At 48.6% G+C, this 18208-nt stretch overlaps 1 long non-coding RNA gene across 1 annotated transcript in view; it reads left to right on the forward strand.

Moving 5' to 3' along the window:
- Nucleotides 1-17743, forward strand: part of LOC138515450 (uncharacterized) — a 38257-nt gene extending 20514 nt beyond the window's left edge. The window contains exons 2-3 of the long non-coding RNA XR_011282010.1: nt 17352-17453; nt 17672-17743. This is a non-coding gene — a long non-coding RNA (uncharacterized lncRNA). The remainder of the gene's footprint in view (nt 1-17351; nt 17454-17671) is intronic.
- The last annotated feature ends 465 nt before the right edge of the window (nt 17744-18208 follow it).

The following is an 18208-nucleotide window of genomic DNA, read 5'->3' on the forward strand; positions in this document are numbered from 1 at the left end:
GAGGCAGCCTTGCTCTCAACAGACCATCCCAGGCCTTAAGGTCTAAACTAGAGGAAAGATCCAGACTTTACTTCAGAAATCATGCATCATATCTACCCAGCAAAAGGCAACAGACCTTGGTTTTGTCTTGGAGTCAAAACACTCCCTTGGCTAGTCACAAGGGCCAGAAGGCTACAATGGATCTGATATTTTTGGTGGCCGAGTTGTGCACGTGACATCAAGACTTATGTGGCTACTTGTCCCACTTGTGCCATGAGTAAACACCAAACATCTCGACCTCTCAATCTGCTTCAACAAGAATCGATTCCATCCCAACCCTGGACTCATATATCGATGGATTTTATGGTCGATCTCCCGTTATCACAGGTTAAGACTGCCATCATGGTCACAGTAGAGACTCTAAGTAAGCTGGCTCATTTTGTACCATTACAAGGGGTGCCTTCAGCGCCTGAGACTGCAAGGATTTTTCTCAGAGACATAGTGAAGTTACATGGTCTCCCTCAAACGGTAGTGTCTGACAGGGGCTCCTAGTTCACTTCATTGTTTTCGGCCTCCTTGTGTAAACAACTGGGTATTCAACGCACTCTCTCTTCAGGCTATCATCCGCAAAGCAATGGACAGAACGTGAGAATGGAACAATATTTACGTTGTTTTTGTAGCCAATGACAGGAAGATTGGATTCTGTACCTCCCGTCTGCGGAATTTGCTTATAATAACACCTCCCGCACGGCTATCCGGATGAGTCCGTTCTACTGTACCTACGGATATCACCCTCATCATCTGTCCGTAAGTTTGCCTGAGCCTTCAAAAGTTCCTTCCATTGAACTTCTTGTCCCATCCCTTTAAAGAAACCCATCAGCTAGCATATGATACCTTAACAGCTAGGCACAGGGACTACAAGAGATGGGCTGATAAGAAGAGACTCCCCGATCCTCCATGGATGGAAGGTTCTAAAGTATGGCTGGCCACTAAGTTTTTACCCAGGTGGGTTCACATCGGAAAGTTTGCCCCAAAACACATCGGCCCATTCAGAATTAAGAAGAAGATTAACCCAGTGGCTTTTCAGCTAGACCTTCCCACGCAATTGAGCAGAGTACATCCGGTGTTTCATTCTTCATTACTCAAGGAATATTGCCCAGACCCTTATCGGAGAAGGACCATCCAACCTAAGTACGACAAGCCAAGTGAACCCGAAGAGTATGAGGTCTCACATTTAGTGGATTCTCGCTACCATCAAGGGGGACTCCAATACTTGGTACATTGGAAGGGTTATTACACTGAGCAATGTACTTGGGAACCCCACCATCATATCCACCCTCCATTACTCATTCGGAGATTCCATCGTCTTCATCCAGGAAAGCCGGGGGGGGCCCGGGGAAGAGGAGGCATGCTGTCATGCTTCACCGATGGAATCTATGGCATTCCTAGAGACTCCATTGAAAATGCCATCTTGTTTTTCTGACGTTCTGTATTGAGCGGTCTAGTGTTTGCCAAGATGGCCGCCCACTCCTTATACCGGTGACGGTTCTGTCAGTCCGATGCGTTGCACCTTCGGTATTTTTCTTCCGACCTGCCAATGCTAGTGGTGTTTTCACTCTTTGAGCTAACGCTCCATTGTTATTCTCCTCTGCCTTTTATGCCCTCTTCTGTGCGGTCGTCCCTTCGATCGCTTCTTTGACTCTTGTTTGCACTTCTGTGCTTCTCTGGCGCCCCCTGTTCAGTTTCCCCCTACTGTTTTACCCGATTTCCGCTACGACTCTCACCTTGCCCGTGTGTCTCATCACATCAGGCAGCTTCTTCCCAACTTCTCAGAATCTTCCGCAGACTACTCTCTTTCTATTTTCCTTCGGCTCCTCTGATCAGCCAGTATTCACTGCCTTACTTTCTGTTCCTCGGTCATTCTGTTGGTGGGCCATTTCTCTGGATCACTTCTTCAGTTGTCCTCCTTTCAAATCCGGATCTTGTCATAAGGAACACTCCATTCTTCGCATCACATCCAGAAGGATCCATCCCAGGGTTTTTTCAGCCAGGAGGCTTTTTCCCTGCTTTGGGGACAGACTTCCAGGAAGCCTCACGGGGTCTACCTCCCGACAGCGTGGCTTTTAAAGGAGCTCAGCCTTATTTACACGACAAGAAGGCCAAGGAACCTAAGGAGTCTCGCAGAGGTAGAAGGACTGTAACCCAAGAAGACGCTACTGAAGAAAGAGGTGAGGAGGAAGGCGGGAAGGATTGTGTTAATTCTGACAGCGTGTCACTTTTCTACAGGGGCACAGGAGGGCGCACAAGCACTCCGGAGGAGCTGCAACCCTTACCATGCCTGTCGCACTGCTTCTTGGTGGCGGTGTCAGGGTAGACTGTGTTGGTTGGCCAGACACGGGTGATGGGGTGTCTGGGCTGCGCCACTTATTCTCCTCCCAGCAGGATTCCCTGCTGAGGATGGGGCTGCAGCAGTCCTGGCCAGTCCCATCATCCCTTCTTTCAGGAAAGAAGATAGGGCCGGTGATGTCCCAGTTTGCTGGTGGCAGGAATTGCCCCAGGGACACATCAGCCTGGTCCATCGATGGCGGGCCCGGCAGGGCGCACGCCAGTGGCAGGATGTCGGGGCCAATTGCAGAGCCAGCAGGGTGACACAAGTTGCAGGGCAATGAGGCCACTTGTCACCCAGTTCTCTCCCCAAGGTAGGAGTGCGCACATCAGTGGTAGGGTGACAATGGGGTTAGGGTGACGCTGGTGGCAGGGTATTAGGAATCACACTCCATGGCTGAGGTTGTAGGGGGTGCACAGTGGCGAGGCCACTTGTAGGGCAGGCAGGGTGACTTTAGTGGCAGGCAGTCAGTGCTACTAGCTGCCTCATCTTGCGGCATGCTGTGGCGAATCACACAGGATCTCCTTTGTGCAGTGGGCTTCTTTTCCACCTATGAGCGAGTACATGTCCATTCACCTTGCTCCCATGTCAGGAGCACAAGTGCAGCACCAGCAAGGGGCTGGGATCTGGAGGGTCCCATACATTTTATTTTTTATATCGCTGACACGCAGCGCTTAATTTTTTTTTTTTCACTCACCTCCAACTGGCCCTGGTATTCTTCTTGGGCTTCTTTTCATCTTTCACAAGCTCTGATGTTAGCAGCACCTAACATGTGCCCCCGGGGAAAAACAGGCAGTGCCAGCATGGGCTCCATGGCCCGGGATCTCGCCAGGTCTTCCTTCTGCTCAGCTCTGAGATTGCTCCGACACGCAGCGCTACACTATTTTCACTGCCAGTGTCCCCAGGTTCCCCTGACCTATGCTCCAACACAGAGCGTGTCTGCCATTCACTGCCAACTGGCTGCAGGATCTTTGTTCTGCAGGGCCTCCCCTTTTCAAAAGCTCCAAAGAGCACTTTGGATTTTCACCACCACACAGCCCGGGATTTTCAGAGGGCCATCTGTCTATGTTTTGTATGCTCCGACATGGGGCTGCCGAGCACATCACCGCTGGGGGGCCCGGGAGAGCTCTGGGGCTCCAACGATGTGGAAGCCTCCAAGCCAATACTGCTGCTTGTGGCGACCGAGGCTGAGCTGCATATCCACAGCAGGAGCCGCTTCTCCTCCTTTCCTGCCAGCCACAGGATCACGCTGAGGGCTCAGGCGGGCTGGGCACACACACCTCCTTCACCGCGCAAGCAGCCCGGGTGTCATCGGAGGAGCATGTGGCATGGGGGGAGGGGCACTCACCTTCCATGATTACGGGTGAGGCCCCCACTATCCGGTGGCAGCGGGATGCTGTACAGCCAAATGCAGGAGGTCGCGCAGGCAGCGGGCTGACCCCCCCTGGCCATACAAGCACCCTCCTCGCAGAGGGCTGCAGCCAGGCCGGATCCGCTGACTGGGCTCTGTCTGCAGGGCTCTTCCTCCACGATGCGGCGAAGGCTGTCTCTTCTCTTTTCTTTCACCTGGGGGGCAGCACAACTCTCTCCACAAGCAGGAGGTCCCTTTCCTTCTTTCTGGCCGCCCGCGCCGCTACTTTCCTCTTCTCTTGTCATGCCCGTGCCGTCTTGCCTACCTCCCATAGGAAGACATGGAAATTGCCCTGGCGCCTTGTACAACACCAATACAGAAGAAACTAAGTTTCCCTGCATTCCCGAAAAAAGAGCGGTCACGTGATTTGAAGGCAACGTGCGTCCCTCTGCATCATTATATGCGGCTCTGGGACACCGCTCGAGTGCTCCTTAACAAGTGCTTTTAGTGTTGTTAAGTCGCACTTTCGTATCCTGATTTCCTGATATTCGAATCCTGTTTTCCACTTTGGCTACGTTTCGTTGGATTGCCCTTTATTGTTTCCCGATGCCCGGTCCCCTCTCCCTCTGCTGCTTACCTGGTTACCTGAACTCCGGCTCTTCCACCCGACTTTGTTTTCGTTTGTTCCTAAATCAAATTGTTGTTCTCTCTGACTTTTTCCTGTCAGCCGAGCACTGCCCTGCGCCTTGGCTCATTCTCTATTGCATGTGAGTGCAGCTGCTGTGTTTGGAAACTACGGTCCTGCTCACCATATGCAAACGGTTGCAACCGCAGGTGTTTTTTGACTCAAGGATTTCCATTTTTTTTATTACTGCTGGTACCCTTTTAGAAAACAATTCACAAACTTCTGTTCTTACACCGCACTATTCATACCTCTACCAAGTGACTGTTGGACGCTCTGCTGAATGAATACTTGGTCACTATTTTTCTATTGTTTCCTGGAATTCAACTTCTCCTTAATTTTGGGACACTACATGGACGCTTTGCTGAGGATTTCTGGTACTCACCTGATGACACTTCTTTGAGGACTGGGGATTCTTTCTGGGACACTCTGCTGTTACACCTGGGATTGGAACTGGCTAGTTAGTTGCGCCCTCGTGCTGCCCGAGTTAGCTAGTTTGGGACCTTTTGCTCTTCTGGGAACTGTGGAACACTTACCCATTTGTTGCTTTCTTCACTTCTGAAATAATTCATTAGGTTCTCCATTCTTTTCACAACCACTGCAGGTAAGAGTGGGGTTGCCGAGGGTGGTGCGGCTGGGAGACCTCGGTTTGAACCTTCATTTAAGGTATTTGTAATCTTTGTGTTTTCACCTTAGCTCTGTTGCTGCTCCTGACTTTTCACCCAAAAGCGCGGCCTGTCAGGTGTTTTTTAGTCCTGCAAGCTGCGATCTTGGGGGGAAGGTTTATTCTGTCTTCGGTCTACTGTTCATACTCCTAATCTTCGAAAACGAACAGTAGTTCAGTGATGATTCCTCCACGGGATCACGACAGATTAAGGAGCCTCATATTGCCCATCGGAATGGAAACTGGGGCGGATTCCATGGCCGCACCCTTATGCAAGCCTTTGCTGCTTTACGCACCAATATGGCATCTGCGCATGCAACACTCCATCAACAAATGCATGTCCTACAGAGCTTTTTGCAACCTCTGCCTCCTGATGAGGAATTTGAAGATGCTGCAGCTGCCGCACCCCCTCTTGTTAAACCATCTCCTCCCCCCTACGCCGGTGGTCCTTCCTGGGCCTTTTCCATTGGCTCCGCCGGAGTGTTTTACGGGAGACCCCAAGTCTTACCGGACATTTATTAACCAATGTCGCCTGCATTTTTTGTGTCGCCCATTGGCCTTTCCTGACGCTACTACGAAAGCTGCTTTCATTTCATCCCATTTAGGCGGGATGGCAGCAGCCTGGGCCAACCCATTATTGGAAGCCGATAACCCTGTATAATACGATTTTGATGCCCTCATACAGGCTGAAAACTCAGTTTTCGATGCTAGGTATAAGGCCCAGGCCTCAGACCTGGAGTTCCTAACTATCAGCCAGGGTAAGCAAGAACTCTTGCGGTATCTCACCCGGTTTAATCAACTGGCCGCAGAAACAATGTGGCCTGAACAAAATAAGGCAGCCGTCTTTTACAAGGGACTGTCCGAAGAACTAAAAGACACTCTATCCGTTGTGCCCTCAATTCCATCAGGGTTTCCAGGGTTGATGGAATTAGTCCTGCAAGTCGATGCTCGACTGCGACAACGCAGGGGTGGGCGCAGAATACCCGAATTGCGTTCTTCTAGACCTGTCTCTTCTTCCCCCGTCTCGCCCGGAGATCCTGAACCAATGCAAATCGGGGCTGTGCGATGTCCCCTGATAAAGGTAGAGCGAGAAAGACGGCTAGTAAACAAGTTATGTTTCTACTGTGGACAGTCCGGGCATTTCATTTGGATGTGCCCTAAAAGACCCCAAAAAACGGTAGGAAATGCCAGGACATATGGCTGCGTTTTTCTGCGGCAGACGGTGTATCTTTTTCTTGCCCAGTTATGTTGGACTCTGGCGCGAGTGGGAATTATATGGATATCCACTTTGCTAGGAGTCATGGGTTGCCCACCTTCTCGAAATCTAAACTAGAGGAGGTACACGCGGTGGACGGATCATGCTTAGTGTCAGGACAGATTACCGAAAACACTGATTCCGTTCTTATGTCCACGGCGGAAGGACATTCAGAATGGATTACTTTTGACCTGATCTCCACCCCACAGTTTGGGGTGATCCTTAGGTTTTCCTGGTTGAAATTGCACAACCCTGTCATTAACTGGGTAAAGCAAACAGTCCAGTTCTCTTTGGAGTATTGCACCAAACACTATCTGGAAACCTGTTCTGAAACAAACTTTTCACCCTGTCTAGCTTTGGTGGCTAGTGCTCTTTCGATTAGTGCCACGCTTCAGGTTTCCGCTTCTAAATTGCCCTCGGAGTACGCCGGTTATGCCGATGTTTTTGACAAGGGTTTGTCAGACAATCTCCCTCCTCCTCGCAGTTACGATTGCCCTATCAACTTGGTACCTGGAGCAATCGTTCAGCATTCGCGTATTTATTCCATGACCCAAAAAGAAGAGAAATATTTGCGTGAATATGTGGACAAGGTTCTACGTTTGGGTCACATTCGACCTTCTCGGTCTCCTGCAGCCTCTCCCATATTTTTTGTGCCTAAAAAGAAGGGGGTTCTACGCCCATGTGTAGATTACAGATCCCTTAACAAAATCACGATTAAGAACCAGTACCCTTTGCCTCTTATTTCAGAACTGTTGGATAGAGTCTCTTCTTCCACTATCTTTACGGAGCTTGATTTAAGATGTGCCTACAATCTGGTAAGGGTTAGGTGGATTGACGAATGGAAGACCGCTTTTAAGACCAAGTTTGGTCTTTATGAATACTGCGTCATGCCTTTCGGGCTTTGTAACGCCCCGGCTACCTTCCAGCACTTCGTCAATGATATCTTTCGGGATATGCTGGATTTATATGTCGTGATTTATTTAGATGACATTCTCATATTTTCTGACACCCTTCAACATCATGTGCAACATGTTATCTCTGTTCTACAACGTCTCCGAGAGAACTCCCTATTTGCTAAGCTAGAAAAGTGCATTTTCCATGCTCCTTCAGTGGAATTCCTTGGCTTTTGTATATCCACAGAAGGGGTGCTCATGTGCTCCTCTAAGGTGCAAGCAGTTCTGGATTGGCCTGTTCCAACTTCGGTGAAGGCCTTGCAATCCTTCCTTGGTTTCTCAAACTTTTATAGGCGATTCATCTCCTCCTTTTCTGAAATTGTTGCCCCCCCTTACTTGTCTCACTAGCCCTTCTGTCCCTTTCTGTTGGGATCATCGGAACCAATCGGCTTTTCAAACCTTAAAGGAGGCTTTTACATATGCCCCTGTCCTACAACATCCCAATCCTTCCCTTCCTTTTATTGTGGAAGCTGACGCATCTGCCATTGCGGTAGGGGCCATCCTTTCGCAAGTGTGTCCTGCCACACGACAATTACATCCAGTGGCCTATTATTCTCAGTCTTTGTCATCAGCCGAACGCAGTTATACCATCATGGAGAGGGAACTCTTGGCCATCTGAGCAGCTTTCAAAGAGTGGAGGCATCATATTCTGGGCGCTCGGCATCCGGTTGTTGTCTATACTGATCATCGCAACCTGCAGGCGTTATCACATGCCAAGTGTACCAACGCCCGACATATTCGTTGGCATTTGTTTTTTCACGGTCACCTATCGGCCTGGTCCATTACATGGTAAGGCTGATGCCTTATCTCGCATTGGGGTCGATCTGGACACTTCAAAATCCAAGTCCTCCATCCTACCTACGGGGTCAGTGGTGTGTGTTTGTTCAGTTTCCCCTTCACTGTTGGACTGCCTAAAAAAGTGGGCTAAAGATCATGTTCCTTCTCTTGAAAGTCTGGGGGTCAGGCTCGTTTCGGGTCTTCCCTGTGTGAAGGATAGACTGTACCTACCTGACATTCATACCAGAAGTATGGCCTTGAAATGGTCACATGATGCATGACTAGCCACACACCCGGGTCAATCGAAAACATATGACCTGTTACATCGCTGGTGCTGGTGGCCGGGTATGAAGAGCGATGTCAACCAGTATATTTCCCATTGTGCTTTATGCATACAGTGTAAAAGACCATCCGGTAAACCAGTTGGTCTTCTTATGAGAATGCCCCTTCCTCCATGCCCATGGCACACCGTAACTCTTGACTTCGTAGTTGAGTTGCATGTAATCAAGAACATGTCGACCATCTTGGTTGTGGTTGATGTCTTCACGAAAATGGTGCGCTTCATCCCCTGTCAAGGTGTTCCCTCTGCCACTCGTTTGGCGGCCTTGATTTTTGATCATGTGGTATGGTTTTTTGGGCTCCCCACGGTGATAATCTCGGATCGTGGCTCACAGTTCACGTCTCGCTATTGGCAGGCCTTGACTCAGTCACTGGGTGTTAATGCACGTCTTTCCTCAGCATACCATCCACAGACTGATGGGCAAACAGAGCGCACTAACGCCACCCTGGAACAATTCCTCCAATGTTTATGTTTGAAACATCTAACGGACTGGCTATCAGTACTTGGTGCTGCTGAGTTTTCCTACAATAATTCTAGGCATTCTTCTATAGGTTGTTCTCCATGTCATGCTCTATATGGCCAATATCCTCACTCTCTGCCACCTGTTCTGCCTTCTTTGGAAAGGGTCCCTGCAGCCCAAGACATACGGGATGCTCAGTGTCCATTCGCAAAACGGTCTCTCAGCACTTATTCACTGCCCAATCACGGGCAAAAGATCAAGCTGATAGACACCGCTCTCCGGCTCCCTCTTATCCTGGTGACGTTTGGCTTGCTACGAAACACCTGTCTATACATGGTCACCGCAAGTTGTTACCATGTTATGTGGGTCCTTCTAAAATCTCACATTGTCTTAACCCGGTAGCTGTCCAGTTAGATATACCGGCATGTTGGAGAGTTCATCCGGTATTCCATGTCTCCTTACTCCGTCCTCGTATTCCTGGGACTCGCCTTCCCACTGCCCCTGCACCTGTTTCTGTACAGGATGAGGATGAATACGAGATTCAGGCTATTTTGGATACCTGCCTTCGCCGTGGTAGATGGTTCTACTTGGTGGACTGGAAGGGCTACGGGCCGGAGGAGAGGTCTTGGGAACCTGCCTCTCATTTACATAACCCGCGCCTCTTGCGTCAGTTTTGGCAGCAACATTCTCGGGGTCCCCTGGGTGGCCGCTCTTTGTGGATGGCGTACTGTCATGCCCCGTGCCTTCTTGCTTACCTCTCATAGGAAGACATGGAAATTGCCCTGGCGCCTTGTACAGCACCAATACAGAAGAAACTACGATTCCCTGCATTCCAAGAAAAAGAGCAGTCACGTGATTCAAAGGCAACATCTGCGTCCCTCTGCATCATGCATCATCATATATGCGGCTCTGGGACACCGCCCGAGTGCTCCTTAACAAGTGCTTTTAGTGTTGTTGAGTCACACTTTTGTATCCTGATTTCCTGATATTCGAATCCTGTTTTCCACTTTGGCTATGCTTCCTTGGATTGCCCTTTATTGTTTCCCGATGCCCGGTCCCCTCCCCCTTTGCTGCTTACCTGGTTACTTGAACTCTGGGGCTTCCACCCAACTTTGTTTTCGTTTGTTCCTAAATTGGATTGTTGTTCTCTCTGACTTTTTCCTGTCAGCCGAGCACTGCCCTGTGTCTTAGCTCATTCTCTATTGCATGTGAGTACAGCTGCTGTGTTTGGAAACTCCGGTCCTGCTCGCCATATGCAAACGGTTGCAACCGCAGGTGTTTTTTTGACTCAAGAATTTCCATTTTTTTTATTACTGCTGGTACCTGTTTAGAAAAAGCTTCACAAACTTCTGTTCATACACCGCACTATTCATACCTCTACCAAGTGATTGTTGGACGCTCTGCTGAATGAATACTTGGTCACTATTTTTCTATTGTTTCCTGGATTTCAACTTCTCCTTAATTTTGGGACACTACATGGACGCTTTGCTGAGGATTTCTGGTATTCACCTGAGGACACTTCTTTGAGGATTGGGGGTTCTTTCTGGGACGCTATGCTGTTACACCTGGGATTGGAACTGGCTAGTTAGTTGCGCCCTCGTGCCGCCCGGGTTAGCTAGTTTGGGACCTTTTGCTCTTCTAGGAACTGTGGAACACTTACCCATTTGTTGCTTTCTTCACTTCTGGAATTCAGTAGGTTCTCCGTTCTTTTCACAACCACTGCAGGTAAGAGTGGGGTTGCTGAGGGTGGTGCGGCTGGGAGACCTTGGTTTGAACCTTCATTTATGGTATTTGTAATCTTTGTGTTTTCTCCTTAGCTCTGTTGCTGCTCCTGACTTTTCACCAAACAGCGCGGCCTGTCAGGTGTGTTTTAGTCCTGCAAGCTGCGATCTTGAGGGGAAGGTTTATTCTGTCTTCGGTCTACTGTTCATACTCCTAATCTTCGAAAATGAACAGTAGTTCAGTGGTGATTCCTCCACGGGATCACGACATCTCTTTAATATGGCGGATACTACAGGGCCACAGCGGGATGCAAGCACACTTTGATCCCTGCTGCACAAGCTCCCTCATGAATGAGGGCCGGGGCAAAGCATGCAAGGGCATCCCTGCACTTCTCTGTGCCGATGGACGTTGCTCCTCTTCCTTTCTTTCCTTTCTCCCTCCTCATTCTTCCCACAAAGAGAAAAAAAATGAGAGACAGCAATGGAGCGGAGCACACCGCAGGGGTTCAACTCCCTCATCACCATTATTGTGGGGCCGGCTGCGGTCACGCGGCCGGTCTCAATGGTGCGTGGGGGGCCCAGCACCATGATGGGGTGTCGGGTTCACCCGGACCTATAGGTAGTTGCAGGGCAGGGCCCTGTGAGACTGTGGGGCACAGCCTGGGTGCCGGAGCACTGTGGATTCCAGTAACATCCTGGATGGTGGGTACATGGGCTGGACCCAGGGCTCCAGCCTGGAGTCTAGCAGGTCCATCTGGCAGGGCCCCGTAAACTCTTTGAATGTCAACTGGTATATTCCAGAATGGAATTTCTGTACGTATTATTTCTAAATAAAGTGTTGCTCAACTTGCCATCTTTCTTACTGGTCTCAATAGCAAATTTTAGATGCTGATTCCTGGTGTTTAACCACAACATAAATTCCTCAAATGTTGCATTGTCACCATTGAAAATCATAAGGATATCATCAATGTAACGAGTCTAGAGGGAGATCCGGTCCGTAAAAGGGATTATCATCAGCATGAATACACAATGTCTCGAAAATCTGCAACCTATATAGATTGGCCAACAATGGGGAAAAAGTAGCACCCATAGCAGTTTCGGGCAGCTGCTCCAAAAATGTGTCCTAATTTTTTGTTAAAGCAATTTCTGCTAGTTGTAGAAGGAAGAGGCGAGGTACATCAATGGGTGGAGTTCTTTCTTCCAAAATCATGATGTTCATTACATTCAATTTCTTCCAATTTCTTAAGGATAGCCTTTGCAAAGTTAATAGACTCTGTAGATATATTAGTATGGTAGAATTATGACTTTCTGTTACGATAGTAGGACAAATCTGAATTCTATGTCAAGACCGGAGGCTCGGATTATGCTTGTTTAAAGCTTACTTCCTACCAACATTGACACTTGTTCAGCTGGCTTAAAGTAGAAGGTCTTAAAAATAAATTTGTTAGACCAGCCTGCCGCCTACATAATATCTTCTAAGCGAGTGCCTACGCTGAATGCCTTGGACGCCTTAGGTCGAGTGGGCTCCGTAGACTTCGATATTGATGCCTGCTTGCTGCATACACCAATGCACCGATCTGGCCAGGGTAGCCGCGGATGCAGCCTTGAACGGCTTCCGTAAGGCTAAGAACAGCCGGGACTGCTCCAGCGGCCTAAACTGAACTGCCATAGCTTCATAAGATACCAAGCATTTGACTGGGCACAGCTTCGGCTGATCCGGGAAAGCCGGGTACGTTACTGATCTGATCCTGGGTTTTGTTCTCTTGGTGACATGAAAAGTAACCCTCGGGCGAAAAGAACTTGTTATTGACTTCTAAGGCTGTAACGTCTGATGTCCTCTTGCATAAAATGAAAAGAAGCAAGGTTGCGAGCTTAGCCGACAGAGCCTTGCATGACAATTTCTCACTCATTGCCCATGATTGGAACATCCTCTGGACCATGTGAAAATCCTACATTTGGGAGTGCTTTGGTGCTGGAGGTCTCAAATGCCTTACTCCCTTGAATAGTTTGCACACCAGAGGATGCTCCCCTACTGAGAACCCAGCCACATGCGTGTGCCCTGCTGCTATAGCCGAGCCTGCGTTGTGGACCGTCCGGTATGCCCTACCTTGCACTGCCAACGCTGCTAAGAAGATCACTATGTGGACTAGGTCTGCTCTAGCGGGATGAACGTCCCTAGGCAGGCACCAGCTATGCCACCTCCCTCAGGTGGCTTTGTATGCTTTCTTTGTCTCTGGGGCCCAGGATTCCCTGATAAATTGCTCAGCCTCTCCCAAAATGCCTTGCAGCGACCAGGCTCTCTGGAAACCAGGAAAGGCTATTAGGCTTAATGAGTCTGTCCGAACCAACGGATGCCTCTTGTGTTCTGGCCCCGCAGTATCATCAGATCTCGAGGCAGTTAGGTGAGAGACTGGCATGACAACTGTAGCAGGCTTGGAAACCAGGCTTACCCTCTCCAATCTGGAATCACAAGCATTATCTTTGCTTTCTGTCTCTTCACCCGAGTCAGCGTTCGTGCTATCATAGCGAAAGGCGGGAACACATATTCTGAGCTTGGACCCCATGCTTGCAGGAAAGCGTCTTTCACCACTGTTTCTGGGTCCGGCCTCCAGCTGTAAAAACGCTGTAGCTGTCTGTTGAGCCTGGAGTCTAACAGGTCCATCTGGTAGGGCCTGTGGTGAGCCATGATCTCTAGGAACACCGCTCAATTCAGTCAGCTGCCAGTCACTGAAATCCCTGAGATATCTTGAGTTCCAGTCAGCCACTTGATTCTGTAGCCCCAGGAGATAGTCTGCCATCACGCTGACGTTGTTCCACAGGCTCAAGTGCTATAATTATTTCGCTAGCTGCACTAGCATCCTGCACTTCGTCAGCCCTAACCAATTGATATATTGGACCGTAGAGACATTGTCCATCTTGAGGAGTATGCAGCACTGCGCTCTCTCCTGCATCCAACACTTCACCGCAAAGGAGCCTGCCAGTAAATCCAGGCAATTGATATGGAGACTGAACCCCTCTCCTGACCACCTGCCTCCAGTTGTCATCTCCCTGCATCGGGCTCCTCAGCCCCAACAGCTGACATTCGATTCTATGACTAGATCTGGGGAGGATCCGAAAATCACTCTCCCATTCCAAGCCTCCATGTGGTGGTACCACCAGGCTAACTCTGTCCTTGTTTCTGGGGAGAGCAGGGCTCTCTGCTCGTATGAGTGGCCCCTCCAAAGATGTTGTATCTTGAGGCGTTGAAGCACCTGGTAGCGGAGAGGGCCAGGTTCAGGATCTTTGACCTTCGCCAGAGGTAGGCTGAGGGTCCCTTGCACCAAATCCATGGGAAATCCTATGAATTCCATTGTTTGGGACGGAGTGATATCTGACTTTTCCCAATTGATCAGGAACCCCAGATCCTGCAGTAACCTGCCTGTGTCCACAACTTGCTTCTGCAACAGTTGTTTGTCCTGGCACATCAGGCACACATCACACAGGTAGATAATGAGCTGAATGCCCTGCTCTCTGTTTGGACACGACTGGCTTCATTACCTTGGTGATGCACCAAGGTACAGATGCCAGTCCGAACAGGAGACAGGTGAACTCCCACCTTTGGCCGTGCCAAAGGAATTGCAGGAAACAGCAAAAGTCTATCCTTGCCAGCCAATCCTGTGACTGAAGAATGTCTTGCAGGAGTGAATGCACTCCATTTTGAAGTGATGGTACACTAGGAAGGCTTCAGCACCCTAAGGTTTATCACTGGGCATAGCTTAGTTTTCCGTCTGACTAGAAACATGTTGCTCACGAAGGAGAAGAAGCCGATATCTGCCGGCGTGATTGCCCTCTTGCACTGCAGCTGCACAATCTCTTCTCCTAGCAGGCACTCATCTTCTGCTGAAAACACTAGGGGTCTGGGCAGCTGCGCTTGAGTGGGCTGCTGATAGTAGAATTCTAAACAGAACCCTTGCACTGCTTGCAGCGACGCACCTTTGGTGATGTCTAACCATCTGTCTGCGCACTGCGCAAGCCTCCCTTCCACTGGATGCTAGAACACTGCACAGTACAGGCGGTGCTCTCACCTGTGTTGGCGGGTTGCTGCTTGCTGCCGTGCCTCCAGTCTCTCCCTCTTCCACTCCCCCGGGACGGGAGAAAGGGGTTTGGCTTGCGATCTTCCTGATCCCGACAGCTTCTACTGGAAGGGGCCCTGTAGCTGAACGAGTGGCTGGCCCAGTGGCCCATGCCTCTGCCAGCCCTACCAAAAACTCCACTTCCAGAAACCTTCTTTAAGGAGGCTTGTGGCTTATCTAGCGCTGCATACGTGTTAGCAAATTCGCTCATGCCTTTTATGTAAGTGGCTGGGACCAAAATCAACCTAAACAAAGAGAGAATCCTCCACTCTCCATAACAACAGAGAGAATGGATACCCAGTTCACACCTTAAGCAGGCAATCAGCAGGCACTGAGGAAGAGCAAAGACATACTTCCAAATGTTACCCTCCATCCTATCCCAGTCCAGCATTTTAAACTTTGATTGATCTCTAGACCATAGATAAGGGAAGGGATTACCTTGCCAATATAACATTTTATCAAGGGAATCACAGAAAATCTACAAAAACCATGGTTTATTTTCTTCATCTGACAACCCATCCAAAATGTCCTTCACAAATCTCTGAGATAGAAATTATCTTACATTAAGACCCAAGTAGAGAACCTCAGCCAGCCATTGGTATCTCCTGTCCCAAGAGCTTCCACTGAAATCGAGATTCCTTCTACATGGGCCGTTTAAAGACTACTATTTAAGGGGATTAACACTGAGATCATTAGAACTCGCGTAATCTACAAAAGTGTCCAGTAAACGCTGGAGACCCACGGGACTGTGGTCGAGCAACACAATGTGGTCAGCATATTCTACCCAATATAGCCTCTCTGAGCCAACCCTCGGGATTACCGGACCACACCCTCCCAGATGTTCAGCCAAATCAGTCAGATAAAGATTGAAGGGGCAGCAAGCTAGTATGCATCCCTGCCACACTTCCCTCTCTGTGTGAATGGGTACAGATAGACTTGCCTGAAGATCCAGCCTCAGCCTCACCCTCAGATAGGAGCACTAATGGGGGTCTACCTATTTTTGCCAGTAGGGGAGCTGGGAGAGCCCACTGTCTTAAGCTTCTGCCGCAAACAAGCTCTGTTCAAGGTGTCAAAGGCCGGGGACAAATCAACCCAGGCCCCAAACAGTGGGGGGACCACCCTTCTCTAATGATTTGGATGACACCATGCTCAAGATCAGGCCATTCAATGTTGTGGATAAACCCCGGCGGAATCCAATTTGATGCTTTGATAGGATTCCTTCCTTCTTAATCCAAAGCTCCAACTCTCTGAGCACCAACCCAGCAAAGATTATACTTTCGGCATCATGAAGGGAGATCAGGCGATAGTTTATTGGATCGGCCTGATCTCCCTTCTTATAAATGGGTAGAACTATGTCCCCCCCCCCCCGCCAGGACTCTGGAAGCTTTCTCAGCCTGATCACCTCTCTAAGTAAATAGAACAAAATATGTGACCACAGGGGAATATCAGATGTTAGAATCTGGTTGGTTAGCCCATTTGGCCCAGATGCTCTTGAAGCTGAGGAGTTCTTTATAAGGAATTCTGCTTCTTTTTGGCTTATATATCCTTCATTTGATGCTTCCTCTACTGTCAGTGCTATCATTTGTCAAATAGCTGGCACTGGCTCAGTGCATGGATACTGCATACAGCTTGGCTGCCAGGTACAGCAGTAGCCTTGCTGCCACCATTTCCCAACCACCACCCATCGCTGTAATCACCAACTTCTAAAGAATGATTAATAATAACAACAGATGACATGCTCAGTATATGCACTATATTTAGTCTAGTGTGTCTGCGACCTCACGGTGTGTTGATAATGTGCAATGGACCCATGTTCTCATACAGGTTTGTACACCACAAAGGAGATATAGTAAGCAGACTAAAACAGCATAGGGTCCTGCTAATGTTGGCTGAGGTGCAAAAGGCGTGCAGGGTAACTTGGCTCTTTAGTACCTTCAGCACTGGAACAACTCCTCACGTTTGTGTGTTGTGCAATGGCCCTAAATACCTGCCTCGCTGCTCAACTCACAGATGCTCATACATGGAGAGAAATGTGTCATTCCAATATGGCCATACAAAAGGTATCCATAGGATTTATTCTATTTCTATAACACTGCATTGCATTGTAGCCAGAGGTGTGCAGGCACAGTACCTGTGCTGCTGCCACTGAAAATAATACTTTATTGTCATCTATATTAATGAACTCGGGTTCTCCAAGTTAATTAATATAGAATTGCAGGGGAGTCCGAGTCATAGGTGTACGGGATCTAAACCTTCAAATGTTAAGTGAGGGGTTCATTTTAGACTGTGGAGGGCAAGCTTACTTGTGCGGGGGCATCTAACTTCTTTACACATTCTAATGAGACCATTATAGTACAACTTCAATGTTACAAGTGGTTAACTCTCACCTTCACGTCTGAAACCAGACACTTCAAGAGTACTGTGAGCATGAGCTGTATCACCTACACTTCCAATCACCCCACTGATATGCAAGTGCTAACGCCTCATTACAATTTCATTTGCCCAAAAATTAATGCATTCAAATGCAAGGTGCCAACAATGAACTACTTTACATTACTAATGCCTATACAATGGCATGTTGTAATTTGCATTTTTTATTTGAATTGTCAGTGTGTTTTCTTTTGGGCTGCAGCTTCTGGCATTTAGATAGTTAATTTCTTCTGTCTTGCAGCAACATCACTTTCGTGGGCTTTTCCAATGGACATCTTTGTCACCTGCAGTGGGGAAGCATGCCATTTGCTGTAGTATTCTGTAACCGTGGAGGCCCTTCGAGGTAACCATAAGAAGCAGTATTAAGATGCGCTCATCTGTTTGCGAATGCAGGAGAACTTTTATTTGGTAGAACACTTGACTGCTCTGATTTTGATCACACTGGTAGAAGTACGTTATTGTAATCGGGCATGAAAAAGACTATCATTTGCCTCTAGTCATCTAGTGCCAGAATATGATAGCAAATGTGATTTTTTCATTTCCCTCTCTTAAACTACCTAGAGCTCTGCACTGGAGCTGCCTCATCAGGGTTTTTGCTGCAATCGAGTGAATTTAATCAAGTCAAGGTAAGGTAAGACATAAATGCAGATTCTTCTTAATTCTTCTTCTTAAGAACTGCCTGTAAAACCAAAAAATTTTTTGTCTTTTTGATTGAAAACGGTACTGTAAAATGCCTACTTTTAACCCTTTATTTAAAAAATTTATTGGGGGGAGAACACCCCCAACACCCCATAGTATGGTTTCAGCTCACATGCATGTGCTTACTCGCATCATGTTTACCGCCCCACCACTTCCAACATTCACCAGCCGCCACATGGCTCCTGTGTTGTCTGTCATTGTCAGGTCCTTTTTACCCTCACCAAAGGTAGAAAGGCCATCGGTCCTAGTATGATTGCCCTCCACTCTAAAAGGTTGATGTGTAGTTCGGACTGCGATAGAGACCTACGACCATTGATGGTCAGATCGTTGGTGTGGGCTCCTCAACCCATGAGGGAGGCGTCCCAAACTACCATTATCTCTGGCCATGGTTATCAAAAA

The sequence above is a fragment of the Ambystoma mexicanum genome, chromosome 6q, assembly GCF_040938575.1.
Source record: "Ambystoma mexicanum isolate Mex_15411 chromosome 6q, UKY_AmexF1_1, whole genome shotgun sequence".
Lineage (NCBI taxonomy): Eukaryota > Metazoa > Chordata > Amphibia > Caudata > Ambystomatidae > Ambystoma > Ambystoma mexicanum.